General features: G+C 38.7%; 1 protein-coding gene across 3 annotated transcripts in view; it reads left to right on the top strand.

Moving 5' to 3' along the window:
- The window catches only part of FAM160A1 (family with sequence similarity 160 member A1), a 230,540-nt gene that overhangs the window by 37,151 nt on the left and 167,433 nt on the right, over window positions 1-25,956 (top strand). For 2 of the 3 annotated variants that reach the window (XM_032464806.1, XM_032464817.1), the window contains exon 2: window positions 18,606-18,732. The gene's annotated coding sequence lies outside the window, so the exon portion shown is untranslated. Of the gene's footprint in view, window positions 1-1,058; window positions 1,079-18,605; window positions 18,733-25,956 lie in introns of those variants that run through there. The other variant, XM_032464828.1, reaches the window with a different exon arrangement.

A 25,956-nucleotide genomic window follows, 5' to 3' on the forward strand; every position in this document is an offset into this window, starting at 1 on the left:
GGGTCGGGTTTGCAGTGGTTTCTGAAGCAAGAAACCAAAACAGCGGTTGAAGAGAGAATGGCTTAACGTGTTAATACCTTTGTTGTAGAGCTACCAAATCTACAACTTTCTTAAGGTTGTCTTTGGTGATGTGTGTGTGTGTGTGTGTGTGTGGGTTTGTGTGTAGGATGGGGGATGAGAAGGGGCTTTTACATACACTTGAAATTCAGCTTTTTACATTTTTCCTGTTATAGGACATATGCTCTTAATTTTATGAAATAAATGAAATAAAGGGACTCTCGTGTCAGCTATGTTGAATACTTACAATTTTTTATGTTTTAAGAGTTTACTTTTCTCCCCCCAAAATGGGAAGACATTTCTTACTGAAATTGTGGATATCAAGTGAAAAATAACATTTCTTTCTGGTGTTTGAGAATACATTATTATGAAAATGTGAATACTGACATACTGTTTTTTTTTAAATGAGGGTAAAATTGTAATGTTTTGAATTTAAATAGTTTTTATAGGTCCCAGGTTAAATTCTTCTGATTATTAGGTTTGAATGTGTGTGTGAGAGAGGTAAGCATTTTGGCAAAGAAATGATTTTATCCTGCAAGACAAAAAAATATTGAAGTGTTTCTGAGCATAAAATTTAGGAAAGCAGCGCATTATGTAGTTCATATTCACTGTGGGTAAAAATAGTTACATCTAGTTAGTGAGTATTCTGCTATAGTAACCTCCCCCAGCACCTCTTCCTGAATCTTGAATTGAAGGTTTCTTCTTAAACTGGTATCTTAATATCTTGAGTTTCATATCTTGCACACAGTGCAAACCAAGCAAAAGATAAAATGTATGGAGGTCACTCTGTCTTTCAGATCCTATCAGCTAATTTGAATCTAATTCTTAGACTGTTCATGATACCTTGGCAGCGAGCCATGTACTTGTCATTTTATCTCATTATAGTTAAGTCTAGTCCTGTCAAGAACAGGTTTACTAGTCTTTTTTAATTGCCTGCTTAAAATTTTTCATTTCCAAAATCAGCTGAAGAATTTACGACGATGATACCTGTAGACGGAGCTCAGGTCAGAGCTGTGAGCAGGTGAGGAGCTGCCTGGAGGAGGGAGTGTGGAGATGGGTGGTTTGAGGCTGGGGCAGAGGATGGATGGAGTGTTTGTGTCAGAAGAGCAGAGCGGGGCTGAAATTGGGAGGATGTGAGGAGATGTATGTGACACTGACTAGTACGAACAATTTTCTTTTGTACATTTTGCATTAAAACGTGTCACCTACTCTTCTGGGATTAGGCAGTTGGAAGGTTGAGGAAGAACAGAGGAAGTTGAGGTGTCATCTGGAGGGGACAGAAGGCAGAGGGATGTCCACCCTAAAAGCTAAAAATGATAACAAGAAGGTTCTATATGGGCCCTGCTCAGGGGCAACACCGGGAGAATCTTCCATGTGACAAAGAGGAGGGAAGGCTAAAAAACAATGAAGCGGGGAGACGTGGAAGGAGGAAGAGGTAGGAAGAAGAGGGAAAGGTGGCAGAGAGGTCTTTGTCTCCTGGGAAGACACGTGTTGTTGATGAGATAACTTACTGGAGTGCCTCCAGGATGGGAGGGGCAGGTTTCCTGGCAAAGGATCAAGTCAGGCTGACGCAGAGGGTCTGCTGTGCGGTGTGGGACACGCATTCTCATGGCTGTGTGAGAATGGAAATGGAAAAGGATGCAGGGACCGAGTTGGTCTGCAGGGCTGTGTTCGAAGCCACAGCAATGTGTGTGACCTTGGAAGACACTAGCAGTTGGGACTAATGGAATCCATTGGACGGGTCATCTAGTGGAGTCCAGTCAGGCAGCCTAACAGGGCCATCTGTTTTTCTCAAATCATCCCTTACCTGGAGGACTTTGGGAACGGGGTTTACTTTGTAGTGTATTGAGGGCATTGACTGATCAGGAGGGATTTTGGAATTTGTGATTCGCCTCCTCCTCCTGCTCCCCCCAGCCCTTTTCCCGGGTGCACTGCGGGTTCATGCTGTTCCCTGACAGAGCCCCATTCGCTGGGAATTTATTTCCTATTCTGAATCTTTCTCAATTTTCTTTCCGTCTACCAAAATTTATGCTCACTCTCTGGTGTCTCTAGTCTCTGCAGATAACTGGAGCTAATTTAATGAAAACATTCATTCTCTTGTGTAGGGTTAATATATAACCAGTTTCCTGTTATATATTTGCATTCAAAAGAAGGATTCATGGTATGTTGACTCAAAGAAGTGGTGGCATTTTGGGCAAGTCTTTGGGTAAATATTAAGATGGTGATATTACAGAGGAGTCCTATTATATGCATATTTTACTCACAGGAAGTAAGCTTGAACAAAAGAACAAGAAATGACAATTGGAATAGGGTGAGCACAGTGCTGGAGTGAACACCAGAGGGGAGAGATGAGCCAGCAGTTTGTGGGGAGATTTCATTTCCTCTCAGACTGTGGGCATGTGGGTTTAACAGCACGGCTCACAAAATGCAAGCCAAACACTTCATCTGTTGTTTACCTGAAGAGATAATAGTCTTTCCCCAAGGGCAGGAAAAACTGGTCATCTTGGACTTAGTGAGAAACAGCATAGTGTTGTATTTTATGAGGAATTTCAGGGACTTTTCAAAGGCAGTTTTGACTGTTTGTAATTGCTGCCTTGAGTTTGACTTTGGACTCTAACCCAGTTCCCTGTGCCATTAGGTGTGACATAACAGTATCAGTTGGCTGAGAGTAGGTCTTTCAGGGCCCCTGTGAGCTCCTTGAGATTTGGGACTGTGTGTCGTTCATTGTTGCCAAAGGAGCTCAGAAAACATTTTTTTTGTTGAATGAAATAAAGAATACATAACATTTCTGTCTAAAGCCTTCTCCACCCAACTGTGTCCCTAGAACAGATATGAGTAGGGACATTCTGACTCTTTGATTTACAGGTGATGGGTCTTCCTGAGTGGTTTAGATTACCTGTTGGAACTGGCTTGCAAGTGATTGACTTTCAGAGAGGAACTTGTCTTCTTACCTCTGGGTGCTGCCCTCGCCAAAGAAGGTAGCGTCAGGGATTGGTTGAAAGGAAGATGGGTGTGTATGAAACCCCAATGGCTTTGAAGATGCTCTTATTATTATTATTATTATTATTATTATTATCATTATCATTATTATTATTATTTTTAAATACTGAACCTGTATCTTCCGTTCCCTGACGGGGCACCCTAGTCATTGCAGATGGTTCTGGCATCCCAGGGATGGACGGCTCCCCACTTAAAAGATTCCATCTCCTCATTTGCCCCTTGAAGGTGATTTTGAACTTGGAATTATGGGTGACTTCTAAGTTAAAGCATAATAAAAGATATCTCCTTCTCCCCCAAATTACCTTCCCCACCCCAGCCCCCCGTGCTTCATTCTGTTCTTTCAGCTGTGGTCCAGTTGTTGACTGCAGCAGTGATCCCAGTATTTGGTGCACAACTTACCTGGTAGCTTATAAATACATGTCATAAAGAAAAGTTTAGCCAGTTGAGTAGGTGGCCTTGTTGATAACAGCCTTAAACATGTGGCATCTTGCTCTGTCTCTCACAGCATTACCATGACAGTTAGTGAAAAGACCCTGGTTTCTGCAAGGTGTCTGCTGGACAGGGTGAGTTTAAGTAGAGATAATCACCACTGGAGTTTGTTTTTTATATGCCTCCTACAGAGGTTCGGTTGCTGCCCTCAGTGAATTTGGAAGCTCCTGGGTACACCATCCAGACCTTCATACCAGATGTAAACGGGATCTGATTGCTAAGCATTCATTCGGATGCTATTTTTAGTGTTTTGTTAGCCTCCTGGGCTGGTTTGATATTTTTATTTTTGTAATGTGCCACTCAGTCTTTGTTGTATTAGACTAGAATCGCAGAAATGGAGGGGCTCTGAGAGGTAATCAAATCTAGTGTCCCTTAAACTCTTCCTTCCTTCAAAGGGACAGTAAAACCACTAATTTACACTGTATGTAAATCAGAGGAAAGCTGAATTTCTGGTTCAGAGAGGCATGGAAATGGGAGGCCGAAAGCCTCTCTCATTTCTCTGCTCCCTTTCCACCCCAGACCCTGAGGTATTTGGATATAACACCTGGGGCTCGTGGAGCTCGGTTAGAAAACCACAGTTCTGGAGTGATGGATGTTTTGCTAAGACTTAGGTAAATCTTCCTGCCACCAGTTTGCTGTTTATTGCTTCCTGAGGGTAAAAATTGAAAACAGAACAGCTCAGAGTTCTTCCTCTGCATTTATCTATAGTGTGAGTTACCTATAGACACTCACCAGTCATTAAGAAGCTCATACTGTGTAGTGAATGTTCAGCCCAACCAACGTGCACCGTTAGGTACCACAGGTAAAAGGCTGGCCTGAGGGGGCAGAGGGCATGGCTCAAGTGATAGAGTGCATGCTTAGCATGGATGAGGTCATGGGTTCAATCCCCAGTACCTCCTCTAAAAAAATAAATAAATGTAATTACCTCCTCCCCCCCAAGCCAAAAAGAATTAAAAAATTATACAATAATAAACAAAATATTTAAAAAAAAAAGAGAAGCTGACCTGAGTGACAGGTGGTACTGTTTGTTTTAATTTGGTGACGAGTATGGCATCTGAATGAGACTCTGAATATGCCTAAGAAGCTGGGATGTCCTTCATGAGATAGGCTCTAATCACTGATAGATCAGTGATTCTCAAAGTGTGGTTCCCTGCCCACCAGCCCCAGCTGCCCCTCAAACTTGTTAGAATGCAAATTCTTGGCCTCTACCCAGACCTGCTGAATCAGGAGCTTTGAGGGTGGAGCCCAGAAATTTGTATTTAACAAGCCTTTTGGATGATTCTGCTGCACATTAAAGACTGAGAACCACTGGTGTTGGAGAACATAGTGACGGTGCCAGGGGTTGGCTTGGGGGTGTTTTAACACTACTTCCCCCCTCCCACTTCCTATAAGCACTCTTGTTCTGTTATGGAAAATTGATGTTTTCTCAATCTTATGCAAAGTCCTAAGCAAGTTTATCTTAAGGAATCTGAAAAGAATATATATATATATATGTATGTGTATAACTGAATCGCTTTGCTGTACACCTGAAACTAACATTGTGAATCAACTACACTTCAATACAAAATTAAAAAACAAACAAAAAAACCCCAAATACCCTAGCTCTGACGTTCAACTAGATTACTACTCCTTGCTCCCTTTTATGTGGAAATTCTGAAGCGACCACTGGATGTATAGGAACACGATTTTTCAGGTGTGTGTTGGAAGACCGCTTGTTTACAAAAGGAAGTGATTTTCTGCTTGACCACCTGGGGCCTCATTTGTCTGCCGAGGTGACTTGGAGTCACCGCCCTTTCAGTTTCATGTCTCCGGTGAGGGTCTGAGGGAGGATTTCCTAAGTGCAGCACTTATGTGGCCCAGATCATCTTACCCACGTTTGCTGTATAAACCTGTTCTTTTTCTCTTGTGACTTCCTGATTAACTAGGCATTCATTCAGCAGCCTGTAGCTGGGGGTTCCTGAGCTGAGATCCAAGAACCAACCCTGATATCAGAAAAATAAGCTTGCTTTGTGCATATGGGTGTGACTTTTTGTGGGTAGAGGGTCCATAGTTTCCAACAGATTCTGGAAAGGATCTGTGTTCTCCCCACCACACCGCCCACCCCAAAGAGGGCTGATTAACTATTGCTTAAGCTACTTTTGGATACAAGTTTTAAGAAATCCTGGTAAGATCTGCAGCCATTTGAGGTCGAAGAGCTTTTATGGGGTTGGCAATCATACTTGGGCTGCCTCGTTGTCTCCTCAGGTGCGCCGGTCTTGTACCTGTGCCTTCATGCTTTTCTATTTCTGGTGATGGGGACAGTTCATACTAGTGCTGTCAACAACATGCTTATCCAGTAGGTTCAGGTAGTTTCTTTTAAAAATTCGATCCTTTGAGGTATATAGAGCAGGAAGATTGTTACCCCTATTTACAGTTGATGACACAGGCTGAGAGAAAAGCCTGAGACACTATCACTAGGTTTACCTGTCATCCGAACGTGCTGGACACTGCCACTTGGCTCATGCTTGGGTAACCTCTAAATACACCTGGACAAAGCCTAGAGAAATCTCAAAAGTTCATTGTGGATAAAAGGCCAATTATTCATCTCACACCTAATGTCATTATTCCCTTTCTAAAGGAAATGGATCATGTTAAAATTGTGGCTTTCCTTTTGGCTATTCCTCATTTTAGTGATTTTAAAACAAAATTTCATAATCTCCCCACTTCACAGTCAAATAAAAGCTGGCCCTAGCCCCTCTTCTTTTGTTCTCCAGAAGGATCATAGAAAAATCTTACCCAATCATATTTTTCAGCATGTTGGTTCATGAGAGGGCAAGTCATTGGCAGCCGGTAGCATCACCTCATTTTCATTAGATTGTTCGTTGGGTTTCAAAGACTAGTGCCCTTGTAACTTACATTATACAGCCTTAAAATTGCTCATAAAAGTTTGCTGTGGAAGAGCAGCAAATGTAAGATAAATTGAGAAGGTTAAAGGAAAACTGTACTAAGAGCTTCTCATAAATGAATTCTCATCATAAAAAAGCACGGTGATTTCTCCAAGTGACAAATTAACTTGAGATTGTGCTTTGCATTTTTAAGTAATGTGTGGTAGCGTAATTCCATTTGTGTTCAAGCCAGGGGTCAGTGCCTTACTTATTCCACTTGTGCTTTTTGTCTAATAGTGTAGAGAAGAGAGCTGCATATGTGGGTATTAATTTACTTTTATTTTGCAAATGCATCATGTCAGGATTCAGTCAGTACTGAGATTCTAGGGGTTAAGGCAGGCTGGCATTTAGAAGGTGTCTGTGCTGAGGGCTTGGGGCCAGAGCATTTTCTGAAAGGAGTATTCGTGTTTAGAACACTTCTTGTAAAGATTCTTGTGCTGACTTGACTTACGTTTTCACTCCAGTGGGGTCATGGCAAAGGACATCAGGATGTCAGTCGTTTATTTCACGTCCCTGGCATTGGCTGGGTAGAAAAGGCATTAGTGAGTGGAGTGGTGGTTCTTTCTGTCAACAAGTCAGGGGTTCGATTAAGAAAATTAACTGCAGTGGGTGCAAGTGACTCCATAAAAATATGCATATTAATGTCATTTGGACTCTTTGGAGGGAGATACAAAAATACCAGTATTAATTTTAGAGTTTGTACATCTGTGATTTGTTGAATAGTAATGAGAATAAAGAGAAAAAGGTTCCTGCCTAGTGAAACTTGACTGATCATGTGAAAACTCTTAATTCTTCAGGCCCTAGTGTCAGAATTAGGAGTTTAGACTGGGTTATTAATAATAATATATTTGCCCTCTGTATTCTTCTGCTAAATTGTTTGTTTTCTTCTGTCTGTGGCTCATTGCATTTTTGCTTCAGGGTTTTAATTCGTGGGGCATGTGGGCTGCTGTGGACTTGTCCTTTCATAGGCAGAGCTCAAGGCCAAAGATCACATTTTTACTTGTGTGAGATTTTCTGTTGTTTCGATCTCAGGGGACTCAGTGGGTGCAGGTGCCGAGGAGATTAAGGGAGAGGAGGGTGGGTGCCTGGTCAGGACCTCTGAAGGGTGTACAAGTCAGTCCCCCAGCCCAGGATGGTGGTCTTTACATTTCTTAGAAGAAGCAGAATAGATGCAAATACTTAAGGCCAGAATGGAGCCTGAAGCAAAGCAGGCCTCTTCATGTCCCCAAAGTTCAAGTTCCTTTTAACTCTAGGTCTCTCCTGGTATCATTCTTTAAAAATAAAAAATTAGTGTATTTTTTTCCATAAAGAAAAAAAAAAAAACCCCAGCACTCTTAATCCATGTTTCCTACGATGAAACCTAGTATTATGGAATCTGTTTGCCTCTAAGCAAAGAAGGTCAATAAGTTTCAACAGTATGTCAGTCAGCTGTCCCAGAAACCACACATAAGTTAATGGGTGTTTTGAGGTTGTGTATTCACTCACCTGTTTGGACAGTTGAGGACTCTGGACATATGTCAGGTTAGGAAATACTTGTTTGATTACATGGTTTATTGTTTATTATAAAACATATTACCCTTACGTTGGAGTCCAGTGACTTATGATCTGACTTTAAAATACTTTTGCCATAATAATTAAGAAAGAGCCCTTTTCCAGCTGTTTGGCTTTTAACATATGTTTAGGCCATGATTTTTTTTTTGATATCTTTTTAATGGAAGTAAAATTTATATAACAAAAGGCCATGAAAATTTTTTGTCAAGAGGATTTAAGAAAGGTTAATTGACTCAACACTTGGTTCATTTATTTGAATTCAGTGGATGATATAAAGCCAGGTCCTTGCCTTGAAGGAGATCCCAGCCTCCTAGGGGGATAAAAACATAAAACAAATATTAATAAAGACATGTACAAGGTGCCCCGTGACTGCTAAGGACGTTTACTGCACTTTGTTTTTTGAGCCCACCTCTGAAAGGGCTTTTCCTCTTGCTCTGGTTTTTTTTTGTGTGTGTGTGTGTGTAGCCAGTTGTCTCACTTCCCTTGTCTTAATGTTTTCTGTTGGGGATTTCATATGAAAGTTAGAATTTTGTCAGCTACTTTGTGCTTCTCAAAATTTCTTGCTTCTAAGACTCAAATATAGAAATGTTAGTGGTGATGCCGGATGTTAGTCCATTTGTAAGAGTTAGAAAACTTGCACTTGGTATAAAACTTGATGTGAAAAAGGTACTTTCATCAGCTGGGATTCTGCCGAGCATATTTTTTCTTGTAAGCCTGTGGTAAGACTGTTGGCAATAAACTCCAGATCTGTTTGCTTAACTTAAGCCGGTCCTGTATTGCATATATTTTCATTTTTATTGTATGTTTTACCCCATCTCCTTAAAAAAAAAAAAAAAAAAAAGCAAGCCCCAGCCAAAAGAGTATACGTCCTGTCTTCTTTGCTTTGAAATATCCTGAAACTTCATACCTCATCTTTTTTTGGTGTTGTTACTAAAATCTCTTGCATGTTTGAAGTGATAATAGCAGTGCATTTTCTTTTTATACTTGTAAATGAAGAGTTAAGTGGACAATATTTATAGAGATCTCTAAAATTCCTAGAAGACTAAATGAAATGAAACAGTATTATGCAGGATGAATACAGTATTTTCTTATATTAAACTGAGTTGTATGAAGGGGAATTTTTCTCAGTACTGTTTTTAATTTTAAGACTTTAGTCTCCTTTTTTTATAGTTATACTCATTAGACTCCCTCACTTCCCTATTCTAAGGCATTTCTGAACTAGTACAATTGTCATTTTTCTTCTTAAGTTGATAAAGTATGGTATCTTTTAAATGTTATTTTTAAGAATTCTTCTTTAATGTCTCTTCCTTGGCCCATGAAATGTAAGAATTGACTTCAGTTGACTTCACTTTAATAATCTTGTTTTATTAAAATCTTGTGACATGTTGGTCAAGGGCTAGAACGTAATTTTTTTATGGCTAAATTTTAAACCTTACCTGGAGTTTTATTTTACTTCTCTCTATGTGAATTGCTTAAAGGGCAATCTTATCTGATTACACTTCACAGTTTTACATAAAGGACTTTTTCCTCCTTTCACTATCTTGACAGCCGAGAAAGTCAAGGCAACAATCAACAGGCTGGTTCAAAAGAGTGGGGATTTGTCCAGTGCACTGGAATTTGCTTCCTCTCCAGCGTGAAAGCTTGTATTTGTGGCATACAAAGTGACGTTGTGTAAAAATGTGAAGGACAGGTGTTTACTCTGGCCCTGTCCAAGGTGAGAATTTGAGATGGGAGAGCTGGGCTCTGTCGAGGAGGTGATTTGGAACTAGACCAGTCTGTCAGTTTTGTTACCTATCATTGAAACTGGGGACTAAGTGACGAAGGAGATTTCAGTTCACAACTCATAATGTAGCTTTAAAGACTTTTTTCTTTTGGCTGATGTATTTTAAGGAGTTGAATACATTTTTCCATAAATTTTACTGCCTTCTATTTACCTTTGAGCAGAAGCCAACAGAGAAATATTTAGAAGGTTATGAGCAACAATAAAATGAACTGTTAAAAAAACCCTTTTGTGGCATTCTTCAAGTGTGTACTGGTAGAAAAATTACTCTAATTTGATAGTGAAATGTTAGAAATGATTTTATTTACTATTTAGACATAACATAAACGAGCCTGGCTTTGTAAATGCGCAGGTTCAAAACATTTAGTTATGCCTCACTAGCTCAAATTTTTGCTCGTTATGCTTTACACTGATGGAATTAAATATGACACATTGCATCGTTGGATCAGCCCCACAGTTCTAAAATACAGGGTTTGACTGAATTCTGAAAAAAAGAAATTAAAGAGACTGTTTAATGTCAGAAATGATTTGTGAAATTTTATTTGTAGCATAAAGTTGGTTCAAGGAAGTATCCCAGTGCTAGAAGAAGGAAAGCCCATGAACATGTAATTGTAAATCGCCCTCACTGAAACCAAAAATGATTCTTAGGCTTTGAAGGGGCGGATAATTTCTCAAAGCCAGGTCCTTGGTGTCTGTACTGGTCATAACGTGGCCAGTCCCTGGGAGAGTGCACGTCTAGTACTTGTGTCTGCCAGCACCAGTAGGAGTCATGTGTTCAATGGCCATTCCATCTTGAAGCATCCGGTTTTACCTCCTGGATATCCAAGGACATGTGTGGAGGAAGGTCAGAGCTTTGTGATGCTTGCTGTGAGGCTCTTAGAGGGGAGAGCTGCCTTAATATCATGCCTATATGTTCCAGGGAATTCTTTGGAGGCTGTCTTCTGATTCTCTTGCTTCCTTTGTACAGAGACCATCTACTTTCAGTGGAGTCACTAACTTGCACTCCAGTATTCGGAAGATTTTATGAGTGTTTTCTATGCCCTAAAATCACCATCGTCTGTTTTCAGGGTTAAAGGCAGGGTATTGGGAGTTGAACTTGGGTTTCAGCTCTATCTCTGCCAGTATATGGTTTTCCTTAATCTCCTTAAGCCTCACCTTTCCTGTCTATAAAACTGGTGTTCATTCATGCATTCATTTGTTCATTCAGTCATTTGACAAATAGTAATTTCTCTGTGCCAGGCGCATTCTCGGTGCTGGGAAGTGAACAGTGAGCAAAGCAGATGAAACTCCTGTTCTCACGGAGCTTACATGCTCCTGCTCCTGGGGAAAATGGAACATAAATGAATGGAAGTTAGATAAAATATATGTGAGAGAGTGGTGGCTGCTACAAATGAAAACAGAACAGGGTCAGGGGTAGAGTGACAGGATCAGAAGTTGGTTTCTTTCTGGTTTACGTGGGTGGACAGTAGACGGGAGGGCCTCTGTGTGCAGGTGACATGTCAGCAGGGAGAGGAAGGATACATGAGGATACGTGGGGACAGAGCATCTCAGGGCCCAGCAAGTTTGGCAGGCACTGCACAGTCCTGGAAGGGGCGGGCAGGGGTTGGGGGTCAGTGAGGAGAGTGGGCGTCTGGCAGGTGGGGGTCCACACAGCCCTGGACGATGCACACCCAATGGGGCTGCTGAGACAGTGGAGGGAGGGGACAGGGCTGATGTGTGTTCTGCACACAGAAAAAGAACAATACGCTGGAACAAGTGAGAATGGCTTTAGGAATCCATGAAGGGTTCAGTAGTATGAAATTTATTACAGACATTCATCATCTTATGTTTAATGACATATGATCATTTTTTATAAAAAAAAGGCATCTGATAAAGTTCAATATTGATTATTGATCTTTTAAAAACCCTCAAAATATAAGAGGAAAATATCCTTAGCAAAGTATGTTCATCTCAATCTAAAAACCATCTCAGACTTAATAGGAAATTTGAGACCATTCCCATTTCAGTTAGGAGCAAAATAAGGCCGACTATTTTTACTATTTATTAATGGTGTTTTGGAATCACAAGTTAATAGAGTTGGACAACAGAAAGAAAATAAAGTTATGAAAGTATACAAACCAGGAAGGAAGTAAACAGATATTATTTGTAAATAATAGGTAGGCCTATGACTAGAATACCCAAGAGAATCAAGTGAAAAGCTAATTATAAAGAATAAGATAATTTATAAATGTGCCTGGATACCAAAGTAATGTGTCAACATTCATGGCTTTCATATATACTAACAGTTAGTTTGAATGTAGTGGAAGAAAAAAACATTAGCTTAAAAAAGGATAAAATACCTAAGAATAAACTTAAGAAATATGTATGATGTATGTGAAGGCATTTAAAAATGCTCCTGAGAGATACAAAAGAGGCTTGAGAAGGCCTGTCATATTCTTGGATATAGAGATGCAAGTTCTCCTTAAATTTATGTGTATGTTTAATGTAATTCCAGTAAAAATAACAACAGGATTTTTTGGGGGGGCTAAGCCAACTTATGCTGTGTTCACATGGAAAAATAAGTTAAGCACGAATAGCTAGCCCAGTTCTGAAAAAGAGACTAAAACATACTGTAAGGCTACAATAATTAAAACACTGATGTTACCAGATACCATAGTTGGTATATTATAAAGATGGCATTTCATAGACTTAACATAGGAACCAGCAATCCCACTTCTGAATATGTATCCGGAGGGAACTCTAAGTTGAAAAGACACATGCACCCCAGTTTTCACAGCAGCACTATTTACAACAGCCAAGACATGGAAGCTACCTAAATGTCCATCGACAGATGAGTAGATAAAGAAATTGTGGTGTATTTACACAATACTAATCTGCCATAAAAAAGAATAAAATAATGCCATTTGCAGCAACATGGATAGACCTAGAGATAAGTGAAGTAAGCCAGAAAGAGAAAGAAAAATACCATATACTATCACTCATGTGTGATATCTTTAAAAAAAAAGGACACTGTGAACTCATTTACAAAACAGAAACAGATTCTCAGACAGTAAACAATCTTATGGTTACTGGGGAAAAAGGGGTGGGAAGGGATAAATTTGGGCGTTGGAGATTTACAAATGTTAGCCATTATATATAAAAGTCGATTTTAAAAAAAGTTTCTTTTGTACAGCACAGGGAACTATGTTCAATATCTTGTAATAACCTTTAATGGGAAAAATACAGAAGCAAACATTATTTATGCACATGACTGGGACATTATGCTGTATACGAGATAGAGACACTATAATTGACTGTACTTCAAAAAAATTAATTAATTAATTTAAAAAAAAGATGGCATTTCAAGGTAGTTAGAGAAAGAAGCTCTGTTCAATAAATAGTCGTGGGGTAACCAGGTGGCCATCTAGGGGGAATGGAAAAAGCTACTTAGAGCAGCACCTCAAATGTTTAGCCAAAATTGATCTATATTAAAGAGAAATTTAACAAATTAAATTGTAGAAGAAAGCACAGGAAGGTTATTTTATAATCTTGGAATACATATGATCTTCCTAAGTAAGACAGAAAAGAGATTGATATACTTGATTACATTAAAAACAACCTAACTGAAAAAAAGTCCTGCGTAAGGAAAGACAAAGAATAAGAGAATTGGGAAAATTTTTTGATTCTTTTATCACCAACCACTAATTTCCTTAATAAAGAGCTTCTACAGATCTATAAGAAAGTGTCCAACAACCCAGAAAAATGGACAAAGGATATAAATATTGTACAGAAAGGGAAATAATGGTGTCTTTTAAAAATATGAAGAAGATGCTTAAGCGCTACTCATTATAAGAGATATGGACATACAGCTGAGCTGAGGTACCATTTATCACTATTAGGCAGGAAAAGTTTAAGGAGTTGTATAACTTACTCTGTAAGAGTATGAGTGCAAAACAATAGTCTCTTTAGTGGGCAATTTGACAAAATCTATAGTATGAAAAATCTCGTATCATTTGACTAGGAACTCCAGTTCTAGAAATTTATCTTAGATACAAATACATTCCTCTAGATAAACATTCAAGTGTACTATGAATGTATCCTATATATGCATACCTATTACATGCATGTATGTACAAAAATATTTTTTGTAGTAGTGTTTATAAAATAACTAAAGATTGGAAACAACCAAAATGTTCATCCATGGGAGACTGAATTAATGTGTGGTGTTACAGCTGTACGTTAGAAAACTGCAGTCATAAAAATACCAGTGAATCTCTTTATGTGTCATTTTTGGAAACATTGCCAACATATGTTGTTTGGTGAAAAATGCAAGGTAGAGAGCAATGTATGTGATACATTTATTTGTGTTAAAAATACTTTGCTTGTCTATGAACAAATGCAGAGTTGATGCAGGCTCTGGGGAGTATAACTTGAATTATTTTTAATTGAACAAAAGATTCTTTAAATTTTATAGTGCTTCACCATTTTCAAAAGTTTCACACACATGATTTCATATAATCCCATAATAACCCTTTGTTCCCCTACCCCTATCTTGCCCCTCTTCCTTCCCTCTTCTTACTAGTAACCACTAGTTTGATCTCTGTATTTGTGAGTCTGCTTTCTTTTTGCTTTATTCACTAGTTTGTTGTATTTTTTAGATTCCACATATAAATGATTGAAGACGGCCCCACCCCTTCTCAAAAAAATGTACTTATCACATTACCTTGCACTTAGTATTTATTACTTGGTGGTTATTTTCATTGTAATCACAGGTTTCCTTTATCTCTCAAGTTGATTTTTTAACAGTTGGGTCTGGAGGAGGAAGCTGTTCTCACTATAAATGCTGCTTAGTGGGTGCCCATACTCATGTTAGTATGCTGTATGTGCTTCCTGAAGGATGCTTCTTGGAGGATGTCAGTACAGGCTCTGCAAAGCAAAGATGTCCAATAAGATTGGGAAATGTTGGATTAAACAAAACTAAGCATATTTCTTAGTGATATGCTGCAGCTCACTTATTTGTTTCGTGGTTGAGACCTTCCTAAAGTCATCCAAATTACACTGGATGTCTTGGGTAAAGAAAAGAATGTATGTAATTCATGTAAAATCTCAGGGATTGATTGAATGGAAATTGCAGATTGAAGCTTCTTTTGATTTAACTTTTCCCAAAGCTTAAAAGGTTTTGCTGTTTGGGGGAAGGAATGAAATCTACCTAATGGGTAGAAAGTTGAGGAGCTGGGAGTTTAATGTGGAGAAGATAGCGTCACCGTGGGTTAGGAGATACGGGTTCTACCTCCGTCTTCATGGTTTACCAGCTGTTTAATTTTCAGCAGGTCCCTTAGCTTCCCTGGGCTTCATTTTTATCATCTTTGAAATTCAGGGACTTGGTTTATTTATTTTTAGAATTTATTTGTTTATTTTAATTGAAGTATAGTTGATTTATAGTTGTTTCAGGTGTACAGCAAAGTGATTTAATTATATGTCTATTATTTTTCATATTCTTTTTCATTATAATTATTGCAAGATCTTGAATAAGTTCCCTGTGCTATACAGTAGGTCCTTGTTGTTTATCTATTTTATACATAGTAGTTTGTATCTGTTAATCCCAAACTCCTAATTTATCCCTCCCCACCTTTCCCTTTTGGTAACTGTAAGTTTGTTTTCTATGTCTGTAAGTCTACTTCTGTTTTGTAAATACTTTCATTTGTATTTTTTTTTTTTTTTTAGATTTTACGTATAGTGACATCATATGATATTTGTCTTTCTCTGATTTACTTCATTTAGTATGATAATCTCTAGGTCCATAAGGATAGGGTTTAGGTCCATCCATTTTTAAGACTCTTGAGTGATTATCAATATGGAGTCAGTGAAGATTGTGGGCCTATGTAGAGTATTTTGTTCTACTCTGCAAGTTTCCACACGTGAATATAACCTGTCTCAGTTCAGCTCTTTGGAGAATGAAATTATTCAATAATTAGCTCATAGCCAACTCTGTGTATTTGAAAACTTCTTGAATTGTTCAAGACTTGTACTTGATTGATTGATTTGTTAATTACCCTCCAGGAAGGCGTTTGATTATAACACGGGTCAATTAATACAGCACTGTGGATAAATCCACAGTTCCTGTATAAACGCCCCTCTGCATTCATTTCACCCATACAGGGAGAAGTCTGTGATGTGGCTGTTAATTATCTTACCCCCTCCCACCCCGCCCACAGCACACACAGTGTTCATTCGGTGGCTTGCTGTGCTTTTTGCGCACTCACTGCCTATTAGCAGATTTCTGAACTCAGCACAGAAGAAGTCTGAATTCACTGCATTTATGCTATCTGGCAATGAGGTTTAAATTTTGTTCCTCTGTTGAAATTAGGGATGTGACATAGCTCTTGTGCAGAAGGATTATGAGCCTGAAGTTGATTTTATTATGTGGAAGTAGAATGTTTTGTTAGAAGTACTTGCCTGGGCAGAGATTCGAATGTGACTGAATTGTTAACCACCAGCTCCCCCACCCCTTTTTAGAAGGAGACATATTTTGTTTTTAAATGAGATGACAGTGAGAGAATCATCAAAACCCAATGAATTTTAAGAGTCCTTCCTGTTCACTTGAGTTCCATTTAACCTTGCTTTCGATGTGGTTCTGTACATTACCGTCAAGGGACTCAGCTTCCTTTGAAGGTGTTGCTATTGGTGGAATCATGATGGTAAAATATGAGCAGTTACTGATACCCAGGGATGCCTGATTACCTAAGTAAAAGTGCATGTGTGTGGGCGCCTAAAACGTAGTGTAAGGGGAGAATGTGTGATAATGGACACAAAAATGGGAGAGGAATTTCTCATGAATTAGAGATGTCCTTTCATAATTCAAGAGCCACAGAATGAGAAAAGGCTTGAAATCACCTGAAAAACATCTGGAAGCAATCTGTAGTTCTTAAGAGGCAGTAGGAGAGCTTGTCCCTCTCCAGTACATGATGATAAAACTGTTCATGTGGGATTATGAAGAAGCAGAATTCTGATACTTGTGAAACCTCTTGCAATTAAATGCCCAGAGATTTGGTTATGAATTATATACTGCAAGGTCCCAGGTGCTTAATAATTACTTAGTGAAAAAGGCAGATTTGAAGGTACTGATGAAATTGTAATGTGAAGAATTTGTTTATTTGCATGGTGAAATGTTATCCTTTGCTTCTCAGGCCTTGTACGCACTCTTCTTGTGCCTGGGGAATTACCACTACTGTGCCCAGGTTTGAAGATTTAGGTCACATTGAGGTCCCGCCCCCCGACCCGACCATTTTTTTCCGTTTCATGAAACGTTTGTTATAAGAGAAGGTATTCCATTCCAAGTCTTTGTGGCGTCTATAGGTCAAACTCACACACACACACAAAACCCCTTATGGTGGCTTCTAGGGAAGCATCTTTTAATATACCGGACTACTGCAGAAAAATTATTATATTAATGAGTGGCTCATCAGAGAGAGTGAAAGGCCTATTTGTTGTACTAGACCCTGATTGACTTGCTCACCTTGGCCCATCTAAAGTTGGGGAAATACTTATAAATAATACTTACAACTATATCAGAACAAACTGCTTCTTGTTTCTTGCTTTGCAGAAGTGGTTGTGATCCTGTTTAGTTATAACATTGTACTCTTTTTTTTCTCTCCTCTTTACATGATAAATGGCATTTTCCCATTTTATTGAAACTTATAAAATTTTCTAATGGCTGACAAAATAGTGGTTAAGTAAATTATGTCATTTTGTCAAATTTGCTTATCTCTTCCCCAGTTATTGGGCATTTAAATGGTTTCCATGCTTTAAATATAATATAAGTATAGTATTTATTGTTTTCTTAAAAAGGTTTTTTCTTGGACATTTTCTCTAGCTTCCATCTGTTTTGATCTAGAATAGTGGCTTCTTGCAGTTTGTTTAGCATTTGCATTAGCTTCTGACTTTTATATTCTAAGTGTCTGGAGTAAACGTCTTTGCTCTGTTGTCCAGAACATCTCTACGGAGTGTTCTCTGTACTATTTCTCCCAGAGAGGTTAATTTCCCAGCCTTCTTCAAGCTCATGTTTTCCTGATTGTACAGCAGGGATTAAGTCATGCATTTGTGTTGTGAAACTGATCTTCCCAGATAACCCTGATGATATGAGATGTGTGTCTAAGACCAAAGTGAACTCTGCCCATGAGATGGCAAAAACTGAACTTTCCACTGTCAATCTCTAGATAGGTCAGAGGTGCCAGGGACTATTTTGGGAGTACTGCACATTAAAAAACAAGTATGTTATGAAAGGTATCTCTGGTCCTCTCCTTGCTCTTTTATATATTTTTTGTCATTATAATATGATGCTGTTGATGCATGGATATGGATTTGTTTTGTTTCACATTTTTTTTTTCCTCTTCTGAAAGAACTGTGTCATTACTAACCGTCTCTCAGAGGATAGAAGAATTCTTTCTGTTACCCAGTGGGAGTCTCTCATTTTTGGCTAGCATTCAGATTTCTAAATAAATATTCATTTTTTGCTTATAACTTTTTTTAAATTGAAGTACAGTCAATTATAATGTGTCAGTGTCTGGTGTACAGCACAATGTCCCAGTCATGTATGTATGTATGTATTTATGTATGCATATATATACACACACACAAACATACATACATCTATTTGTTTTCATATTGACTTTTTTTTTTAATGATAAGTGCAATATGAGGAGAATGCTCCCACTCAATGCACTACAAATGGTGCTAAATTGGAGGAGAGAAAAACTAGAGAAATTTAGATTGGGTTTTTGTGATCTATTAATGATTGTGGGACTTTTCTTTATTCCTTTCTATAGATTTTGGAAGTCTTCTTCTGGGAGTTGCCAGCAGTGCCAAGTGTTGGAGCAGTCTTCTCTGCCCCTCTGATAGACTGAAGTGAGCAGATACAACCCAGCAGAAGGCTGTGGAAGAGAGCAGTCATAGGTAATGTCTTCTTTTCTTCTTACTGGTGACATGTGTTCAGTAATGATCAGTAATAAACTTAAAACAAATAAGCCTAATTGAATTGACATATCCAAGTTTCCACTGAAGAAAAACACACTACCTAAAAGTTGCCAGTTGAGTTTTATTCCAATACCTTCCTGAGGACCATCACCTGGGAGACAGCCTCTCAGACAGCTCTGAAGGACTGCTCCAAAGAGGTACAGGAGGAGACAGGATATATAGGTTTCTCTTTTTGTAATTTATATATGTTTGAAGGCTTATACAGTATGTTGAAAGTTAATTCTAAGAGTTAGAGTTAATTCTAAGACTCTGAGTTTCAAACAATGGTAGTATTATTAAAATAAGTGATTAGACTTGTAGCTTAAAGAGAAGCATATGCTATTTGTTTGTATGTAAATATTGATATTCTTTCTTATAAAAATCAATCAATCTGTCAATCTGTCAATATTGTAGGAAGGATTCCTGTGTGTATCAGGTTGAATAAGATGAGATTTAACTTACTTATGAAAGTGTACGTCTAAGTCTTTGTAATTTTCATCTTATTGGAGGTGTGTTTTGCAGTGTTTCTTAAAGTGTTATTAATGAGTGCTTGTTAAAAATGCACATTAAATCAGGGAAAGGATATAGCTCTGTGGGTAGAGTGTATGCTTAGCATGCACGAGGTCATGGGTTCAATCTCCAGGACCTCTGTTAAAAAATAATAAATAAGCAAACAAAAAAACTTAATTACCCCCTTAAGAAATCAAATTAATAGGCCCAAATCTAGTGTGTCAGAATCTGCATCAGAGTGGTAGAGAGAAGGATTTGGGAATCTGCATTTTACAAGTAAGTACGTCCAAAGATTGACACACCCAACTCAGTAAAATCGTACTTCTACCTAATCTTTGTATTTTTTGATCAATCACCTTGATTTTTGCTTTGAAAAGAACAGTGTCAGTATTTTTAGTATACTGTTTGGACACAGGGTTATGTTCTCAAGTAGTTTATTATTAGATCAAATTGACAATATAACTGAATAAGCTGTACTTTGAACTCTGAACTCTGTGTCTGGATTCAAAATGGATATATGTTTCCTTGGATGCAAATGGATAAATCTGTTTTTGACATCTAGGTACCAAATACTAAGTTTTATGAAGTGTCTGCTCTTCAGATTTGCTAGTGATTGTACCTCAGGTATCTTACTCAAGTAAAGGGTGAAGAGTAACAGGGTAGGTGTTGGCGGCCCCTGGAATCCGTGCTGCACTACACTAGCACCCAGTCCAGCACTTTCCAGTAAACACTGTGATGAAAGCTTTGCTGTGCAATTTATGGTTCAAACGAATGAAATCCTTTCTTTATAGCATACTGAGATTTTACAAAGCTCTTTGAATGAAAGGGAATATTAACATCAACTATTAGAGTTTGATAGGATGTTATTTTCATTACCATGTACAGTCTTTAGTAGTCCTTCCTGTAGAGTTATTAATTTTACAGAAGGTAAGCTTTGTGTATCAAGTGTGTTATTTTTTAGATATTTCAATTCTACAGACAGATTATTCCTTTACTTTAAAAGCTGTACACAATATTATTTGTTCTCTTAAGAGATAGTGTACTTTGTGTAAAATAAAAAAGTAACTATAGATTTATAAGTTAAGGCTATTACCTTCAGATACTTGTTTCCTTATTTAAATATTTAACTTATTGGTATAAAATATTTTCTTAAGTTTATACCTAAAAATTGTGTTAAAATACACAACACAAAGTTTACCATTTTAACTATATTTTCAAGTATATAGTTCAGTATTGTTGAGTATATTCACATTGTTGTGCAAATGATTTCCAGAATGTTTTCATCTTGCAAAACACTCTACCCATTAAACTGCTCCCCATTTTCCCCTCCCCCAGTCCCTGTTAACCACTATTCTACCTTCTGTCTCTGTGAATTTAACTGTTCTAGGTAGCTCATGGAAGTGGAATCATACAGTATTTGTCTTTTTGTGACTAGCTTATTTCACTTAGAATAGTGTCTTCAAGGTTCATCCATATTGTAGCATGTGTTAGAATTTCCTTCCCTTTTAAGACTGAATGAATGATATTCTATCACACATACACACACACGCACACATCACATTTTATGTATCCATTCATCCACTGATGGATGTTTGGGTTGCTTCAACCTTTTGGCTATTAAGAATAATGCTGCTTGTGCATGTGTATAAGTATCTGTTTGAATTCCTGCTTTCAGCTATTTTAGGTGTATATCTAGAAGTGGAATTGCTGGATCATATGGTAGTTCTACTTTTAATTTTTTGAAGAACCACCATACTGTTTTCCACAGCAGCTACACCATTTTATATTCCTATCAATAGTACACAAGCATTCCAGTTTCTCCACAACCTCAAAAAAACCGTTTTTATTTTAATAGCCATCCTAATATGTGTGAGGTAATAGCTCGTGATTTTGGTTCACATTTCCATAATGATTAGTGATGTTAAACATCTTTTCATATGCTTATTGGCCATTTGTATACCTGCTTTGGAGAAATGTTTAGTCAAGTCTTTTGCCCATGATTTAATTGGGTCATTTATCTTTTTGTTGTTAAGTTGTAGGAGTTCTTTATATATTCTGGATATTAATCCTTTATCAGATGTATGGTTTACAAATGCTTTCTCCCATTCCATAGGGTGCCTTTTCACTGTGTTGACTATGTCCTTTGATGCACAGATGTTTTAAATTTTGATGAGTCCAGTTTATTTTTACTTTTGTCGCCTATACTTTTGGTGTCATATCCAAGAAATCATGAAACATTTCCCCTATGTTTTCTTCTAAGAGTTTTGTAGTTTTAAGTCTTACCTTAGGTCTTTGATTCATTTTGAGTTAATTTTTGTATATGGTGTAAAGTAAGGGTCCCAATTCATTCCTTTTCATGTGGATATCTGGTTTTCCCACCACTGTTAGTTGAAGTGAAGTTTATATTTTTAAAGACAGTTTAGGTTAAAGAAAGGGCAAGCAGACAGTCATAAATGTCTATGTTGCGTCTACATAGCAATTCCTATAAAGTCTCTTGTTCCTAATTAAGAATACATTTCAGAAACAAGAAGACATGGCGTAAGATTCACAGCTCACCTTAGAATAATTGTAGACAGGCATAGAGCCTGTGTTTAAGTTTTATGTTAGTTATTTGGTGGGCAATGACTTCTTGTATTTGGAACTTGATTATGTTAAACTCTCAGAGTTTTGGTCTTCTGGTCGAGGTGTGTGTGTGTGTGTGTGTATCCTGTTACAGGGTTAATCACAATGAACTCTGACCAAGGAGAGATCCTCTAACATCTTAGGGGACTTTAATTTCAAAGCCGTAAGCAGAATCGACATTCTCATGGTAAAGAATAGCCAGTAATAAGTCTTGGGAAGAACTAAAGCCAGCTCAAACTATTCACCTGTCTGTGTAGCAGGAGCTACTTGGAACCTGTTTTGCCTCTTAGTTCTGAAAAGTAGTATGTGTGTTGACAAAATGATATTTACACTGGCTTTGAAAAGGTCAAAAACCAGATATTGTGTCTTTGGAAGTAAGGCTATTTTTTGGAGGACAGAAGGGTGTTGGGAGTTGGGTGGGGAGAGGACAAAAGCAAATATATGTAACAAAGAGGACAGCCTGGGCAAGGATACTTAGAAGGCAGAGGGAGCAGCTTAGCTGGGTGTAGGAGTAACACGGATAATGCCCGGATCTAACACTCAGGTGCATTACCTTCTTCGGAGGAAATGACAGCAGATACTAGAGGTAGCACAGCAAGAACCACAGGCAGAGAATGGGCTTGAAAAGGATTGAAAACAATATGATGTAAAATGTGTATGACAGTCTCGAGGAGATGCTGTCAGTAGAATTCATCCGTTACAGATTTTGGATGTGTTCTCAGAACAGTGAGACAAATAGCAAGTAGACAGAGGCAATTACAGTTATTCTGAGCTGTTGAGAGAATTATGTATCTCAATGCAGTGTTTCAGGGTTAAGAGCTGTCTACCTGAGAAAAGAGTAGCAGTTAGAGCAGTGTTAGAATGCCGTTCTTTCTAATGTAATACTGGAATGTCAGAGTCATGCAGACGTGGGGTGGTGAGTGAGGAATGTTTCTCTGTGGCTTCCCTGGCTTTGTATTGAACCATTGGGGAACCATTTTCCAAGGTGGTTTTGAATAAAAATCTAGCCTCAAGACTGGCTTGAGCTTAGATTTTCTGAGTAAATAATGAAAAGTTGCCTAAGAATGACTTCTTAGAGTAAAAATCAAAACAGCTGCCTAATGCTGTCATTCTGAAATTTGTTCATTCTGCATGTGTCTTTCCACACTTTTTATAGATTTTAAAATCATGACCTGTTTGTACCTTATTTTGTGAATTTCATCTTTTTATTTATTCAGTCATTTTTGTTTCTCGTCACGTCCCCTAGCCCCTATCATTTCATTCTAGGGTAGTCTGGATCTTTTCCAGCTTTCTCTGTCTCTTCCAATTGACCAGAATGGCTCATGTGTGAAATTTATATTTTTTCATGTTCTTGAGTTCATTGTCCACATCATTCCTGAAATACCCTCCTGCCTTTTCTTTAAGGGTATGGGCTACATTGAATTGATGTGCTCAGAGAAAAGTCTTTAATGACTAGTCCAGAGGTTCTCAAAGTGTGGTCCCCAGGTGGGCAGCAGCAGCCTCACCTGGACATGTGTTAGAAATGTGAATTCTTGGGCTGAATCAGAAAGTCCGCGAGTAGAGCTCAAAAATTCATATTTAACAAGTTCTCTGGGTGATTCCACTGCTGCATGTGAACGTTTAATAACTGTTCTAGACACTCCTGTTAGCTGTGGGCTGTTGTCCCAGCCATTCATTTTCTCTGGCCCTTGGTCTCCTGATCAGATAGATCAGGGGTTCTCAAACGTTGGTGTGCACATGAATTATCTGGTGAGCTTGTTTAAACAATTTCAGAAAGCAGTACATTCTTCCTAACCTCATACCCTGAGATTCTGATTCAGTGGTCTTGGATGACTCAGTTATCTGCTTTCCGGGCAAGCTTTCCAAAATAGTTCTCATATCTACGATCTGGACCAGTGGATGTCTCTGAGTTTCCTTTAAGCCTCAAAGTGAGGTGACTTAAAGTGGCTTTTTTAGGTTCAGTAACTGGAAGCTTGGGGGCCAGAACTTTATTTTCACAATTGCAGTTTGGATTTTTTTTTTTTCCACAGAAGCCATTATGTTCTGGTTTCTTTCCTTGAAAATATGATTCTTTCTTGCCCACTCAGATTACATGAGATTTTACTGAGGTTTATATCCTCACTGGTAAGGCAATTTGTACGCTAAAAGAGCTTTCTGACTCTTATAAACTTGGAGATTTCATTATGTGGTTCCTCTAGGTAATTTATTTTAAAAACTTAACAATCTTAAATACTGGTTCTTGGGGAAATGCTACTTTCTATTGAGATCTCTTTATCTCCACCCTTTATTTCCAGTCTCTAAGCTGGTTCCCTGTGCTGGTTCCCTCATCTCACTGTCATTCATATTTTTGTCTCTTTAACAGAGAAGTATTATTTTTTGAGTCTTCCTCTTGTCTCAGTGGCTGCTCCTTTCTGGTCTTTCTTCCCTCTGTCTACCCTTCATGTGTCGGCGTTCCCCAGGAACTGCCCAAGTTCTTTTCTCCATGTCCCACTGCACGCTGTCCCCTCGGGGCCTGCTTCTTCATGTCTGCCTGATCATTGTTCAGATGTCACCTTAACACCACCCTTTATAAAGCAGCATCTGACTCTCGACTCTCCTCTGAGCACTAGCCCCACATAACTGGCTGCCTCTTGGATGTCCTGCAGGCAGATCAGATTAACATACCCGAAACTGAACTCATCATTCTTCTCCCCTGAAATCTGTGCCCCCATACCTACCCCGTCATGTCCTCTGTCTTGGAGAATGCCATCACTGTCCCCCTTTACATGGCTGACATTGACCCGGCATCTTCTATGTGCCAGGCTCTTTTCTAAGAACTTCTGTGTAACTCCTCACAAAATCCTTTGGGATAGATTTTATGATTATTCCCATTATAGAGATGCAGAAACTGAAGCACATGGAGCTTAAGATCACAAAACCATTAATTGGTGGAGATGGAATCCCAGAGCATGGAGTCTTAGTCGCCGTGCTCTGCTGCCAGCCTTTCTCAGTACCCCATGCCAGACGTCTAGGACTACCCTTCACCTCGTCTCCTGCCCCTGCACATCTGGTCAGTCCTCTCCCGCCCACCCCCTAAACTCTCTTAAAACACATTTCTGCTTCTCTGCACTTTCAGTGGAGTAAGTATTCTGATCCTGGTCTCCTTCATCTCTTGCCCCTACTGTTCTAATTGGTGTCCTCTTTCCATCTATTTCTGTATATTATTGCGAGGGTATTGTTCTTCCTAGTAGTAAACCGCATCATGACACTTGCCTGCCTTCGCCAGCCCCACCCTCCACGATCCGTCATCTGGTGTTGGGCAAACGCTCTATTATCCACTTCACTATTGAGCAAGCTCCACTCATTTTGAGGAACAGGACGGTTCAGACTTTTGAAGAATCTTGCCATAATGCAGAGAGCTGAAAGAGTCTTTGCTGCTTTTGGTCCTTAATTTCTATTTATTGTAATGAAAGAACAATAAAAAAAAATTAAGAGTCTAGTCTAGCTCAGAGAGGGGTGGCATCTCTAATTTTGGCAGCCCCTCAGTGGAGTGCTCTCCCACGGCTGCCCCAGTTCTGTGCTCCAGGTGTAGTAAACTGCTTGCACTCCCTACAGTGTGTCATGTTCTCTCTCCTTCCTCTGAGCCTTCGCATATGCTCTTCGCTCTTCCTGTATACTCTTCCCTCACTGCCCCATTTGCCTGGCTCACACTACCATCTCCATTTTCAGGTCTCAACTTAGATTTCATTTCACCTGAAAAGCCTTCTCAGATCCCATTTACCTTCCAACCAACAGTTTGGGTTAAGTGCTTCTTCTTATATGCCGCCATTGCATACCATTCTTCCCTACCATGCGACTCACTAAACCTTGTTTTAATTGTTCCGTTGTTTCATTTAGGCTGTAAGCCACATCTTATTTATTTCTGTGCTTCTGCCACCCAGCATAGATGTTCAATAAATATTGATTGCATGGAAGAATAAATGGGTATTTAAATGAGCAAATTGATTTTACCCAGTTCCGCCTGCTTCTTACCTCTGTGGAAAAACTCTTGTA

The sequence above is a fragment of the Camelus ferus genome, chromosome 2, assembly GCF_009834535.1.
Source record: "Camelus ferus isolate YT-003-E chromosome 2, BCGSAC_Cfer_1.0, whole genome shotgun sequence".
Lineage (NCBI taxonomy): Eukaryota > Metazoa > Chordata > Mammalia > Artiodactyla > Camelidae > Camelus > Camelus ferus.